The sequence below is a fragment of the Choloepus didactylus genome, chromosome X (assembly GCF_015220235.1).
Source record: "Choloepus didactylus isolate mChoDid1 chromosome X, mChoDid1.pri, whole genome shotgun sequence".
NCBI lineage: Eukaryota > Metazoa > Chordata > Mammalia > Pilosa > Megalonychidae > Choloepus > Choloepus didactylus.
The window spans coordinates 36,912,004-36,916,021 of NC_051334.1; the positions used below are offsets into that span (position 1 = coordinate 36,912,004).

At 47.1% G+C, this 4,018-nt stretch overlaps 1 pseudogene; it reads left to right on the forward strand.

Moving 5' to 3' along the window:
• The first annotated feature begins 3,167 nt into the window (after nt 1–3,167).
• On the forward strand, nt 3,168–3,733 carry LOC119523055 (annotated as a pseudogene).
• The last annotated feature ends 285 nt before the right edge of the window (nt 3,734–4,018 follow it).

Sequence of the window (4,018 nt, forward strand, 5' to 3'; positions counted from 1 at the left end):
AGTGCAGCACATTAGGATTTAATGAAACCTGGAACCAGCAAGTCATTTCAGTACAAGCTAGGACTGGAGATGGAGTTATCCAAGAAGGATTTGTGGAAGTCCTATTGTCTGACAGTTTTGACACCTGTATGCTGCATGCCAAGCCAACAAATATCTTGTGAGATCTTTATAAATGAAAGCACTGCCAGTCTGGACTGGAGGGTTCAGAGGAGAGAAGGCACAAATTGAGGGGATGATAACTTCAGTGGCAGAACCATGGAAGGTCTGGAGTCCAGAAACCTTGGGCCAGTACCCAAAGTTATTCACAGATTCACTGAAGCATGTGGATAGGGTGAGTTTAAGAGTGCCCCTGATTATAAGCGTGCTGCTGCCTAAGGGTTCTCAGATGCCTGGGGAATTCAGGGGAGCTTGGCCACTCCATTGCTCAGAAAAAGTGTTGGTGTCCCAGGACTCAAAGGGAGTGGAGCACATCCCCCGGAGACTGGGGAGTGCCTGGCTACCACCCCACTCTTCTGAAGGGGTTAGGCGCGTGCCCTGTGATGGCTGAGTGTGGGTGCCACCCAGATGTTTGAAGAGGGTGGAGCAGAGAATAAGGTGGTCTCCCCAATACTTGGCTGTGTTGGAGCAATCACCCCAGTGTTTAGAGAAAACAGAGCCACCGCAAAAGCCCTTGGAAAGGTGGGACTCCTGCTCTCTCAAGCCCTGAGGATAAAATATCATTCTATAAATGACTCTCAGTCTTTGAAATCTAAAGAAGTATGCCCTGTGGGTTTTGGGAACTGTTTAGGTCACCCTGTTTTCCTAACAATTTCTCCCTATGGCAATGGGAATGTTTATCCTATGACTGTCCCTGCTTTGTATATTGGAAGCAGATAAGTTGTTCTAAGTTGCACAGCCAGAGGAGAATTTTGCCTTAGGACAAACCATGCCTGTAACTGATTTTGATGAGACTTTTACTTATCTATTGTTACTGAAATGATTTGAGCTTTTGTGATAGAATGAATGTATTTTTGCATTTGGAAAGAATATGTCTTTCTGGGGTCTAGGGGGTGGAATGTGCAGGCTTGAAACTGTTATGTACCCCAGGAAAGCCATCTTTTTTAATCCAGTCTTGTGGGTGCAGACTTGTTGTGGGTAGGATCTTTTGATTAAGATGTTTCCATGGAGATGTGACCAACCCAACTGCTGCTGATCTTTGATTATTTCCAGGGAGGTGAGAATACACCCATGCAGGGTGTCTCTTGATTAGTTTAATGCAGTCCTTTAAGAGAGCTCAAGGAAAGAAGGTGCACAGGGAAGCTAAGAAAAAGATTTTGGAGAGAAGCTAAGATATGAAATCCAGAGTTTGCCTAGGGGAAGCTAAGAGCTGACACAGACCCAGATATTTGGAGATACAGGCAAGACAATATTTGGAGATGCAAAGCTAAGAGATGAAGTCCAGAGTTTGCCCTGGAGAAGCTAAGTGAGAACCCAGAGACACTTAAAGAGAAGGCCACTGGAATCAGAAGCTGAAAGCAATGCAACCTGAGAGGAAAGGACCAGCAGACACCAGCCACATGCCTTCCCAGCTGACAGTGGTGTTCTGGATGTCATTGGCCTTTCTTCAGTGAAGGTATCCTCTTGTTGATGCCATAGTTTGAACACTTTTATTGCCTTAGAGCTGTAAGTTTGTAACCTAATAAACTCCCTTTATGAAAGCCAATCCATATCTTATGTTTTGCATAATGGCAGTTTTAAGCAAACCAAAATAGGCCCCAAATAGCCAAAGCCATCTTGAAAACGAAGAATGAAGATGGAGGATTCACAGTTTCTGATCTTAAAGCCACAGTAATCAAAAATAACTGTACAGGCACAAGGACAGACAAAGAAACCAATACTGAGAGTTCAAAAACCAACCTTAAATACATGGCCAACTGATTTTTGCCAAGCACACTAATTTTGGGTAGAATAGTCTCTTGAACAAATGATGCTGGTAAAACAGGATGGCCATATGCAAAAGAATGAAGGTGGACCCCTACTTCACACCATATACAAAATATTTCAAATAAGCAAATTCATTGAGTAAGAAAGTAGAATATTGTTCACCAGGGGCCAGAGTTGAGGTAAGGAATAGCAATAAAAACTTCTATGCTAGTACTCACATTAGTTTGTCTCCTTGAAACCACTGAAAGGTACCCCAACAGTCATGTTTGCCTTTCTGATGCTCCTAATACTATCAGCATGACCGACATGTGTAATTGAGCCCATGAAAAGGGGCCAGTCCAAAGTACAATGTGCTGTAAGTGTAGACTATACACTGGATTCCTTCCAATGCCAGAAAAACGCCATGCTTATTTTGGAAATATACAAGTATCCATATCCCACCTGCAAGCTCCCTGTCATGTATCCCAAAGGGGGAAGATCACTGCCTAATTGACACATCCTGCCTCCTTTACAAAGGAGAAGACTATTGGTGAAGAAGACATCAAAATTACAGATAAAATCCTGCTAATTACCTACACTAACCAAAACGAGTCTTAATTCCCCATCTGAAGATCACGCTGGAAAAAAACAGCACTAACTATGAAAACAACAATAACAACAACACAACAACAAAACACAGATATAATCCAGGAAAAAAGAGAACTTTACCAACAATTTTAAATTCTTATTCTCAGATATGTAAAGAAGATGATGGCCTTTAAACATAAGAGCAGACTGCTATAAAAAGGAGCAATTAGAGAACAGTCATGCGTTCTTGGAAATTAGACACATTTATATCCAAATTTAAAACCCAATAGAGAGAAAACAAAACAAAGCAAAAAAACAAAAACAAGAAAACAATAGACGCTAGAGATGCTCAGCTCAGTCCTCGGGTTTGTAGTTTACCCAGGCTCAGAGGGAACGAGGCACGGGCGCCCCTGGCTGCCCTTCTGCACTCGCCCTTGAGGTAACCGAACGAGCTGTCCCGGCCCCAAAACCCCTCCGCCCCCACCATCCGCACCCGGAAACCCCTCCTCCATCTCCGCCATCCGGGTCCAGAACCCCCCCTTCCTCTTCCACCATCCGGGACCGGAAGCTCCTTCTCTACTTCCACCAGTAAGGCCCAAAGCCCCATCCAACAACCGCCCTCCGAATTCGCCGCCGCCACCATTGCCCGCTCCGCCAGAGACCCAGCGCCACCAGCCCCACTGCCACAAACCATGACAACCGTCCCGTCGCAGGTGCGCCAGAACTACCACCCCGACTGCGAGGCCGCCATCGGCCGCCAGGTCAACATGGAGCTCCACGCCTCCTACATCTACCTCTCCATGGCCCACTACTTCGACCGCGGTGACGTGGCCCTGCACCACTTCGCCCAGTACTTCCTGCGCCAGTCCCACGAGGAGAGGGTGCACGCCGAGAAGCTGCTGCAGCTGCAGAACCAGCGCGGGGGCCGCATCCTGCTCCTCAACACCAGCAAGCCCCCGAGCACAACGACTGGGAGAGCGGCCTGAAGGCCATGGAGTGCGCCTTCCACCCGGAGAAGAGCGTGAACCAGGCCCTCCTGGAGCTGCACCAGCTGGCCACCGAGAAGAACGACGCCCACCTGTGCGACTTCCTGGAGACTCACTACCTGCATGAGCAGGTCAGGTCCATGAAAGAGCTGGGCGACTATGTGACCAACTTGAGCAGGCTGGGGGCCCCGGAAGACGACATGGCAGAGCACCTCTTCAACAAGCTCACCCTGGGCGACAGTGACAAGGAGAACTGAGCCTTAGGCCGGCTTCCCACAGCCAGGGGCGATTCCCGGTGGTCACCAGGGCCCCACATGCAGAGTTCTTTGAAAGAGCCTTAAGTTTTTTTTCTTTCCATTGTACCATTTATTCCAATAAAGTGATTTGGTACCAAAATAAATAAAGGTCTCCAGGTGATTTGTGTGTGCAAAATGCTCAGCTTTTAAGAACCAGGCAAATCCCCATGCAGATTTAAAACTGGTATCTGCAGGTTTACAACTGGAGTCTCTTCACCCATCCATGCCCCAACTTTATGCAGCTAA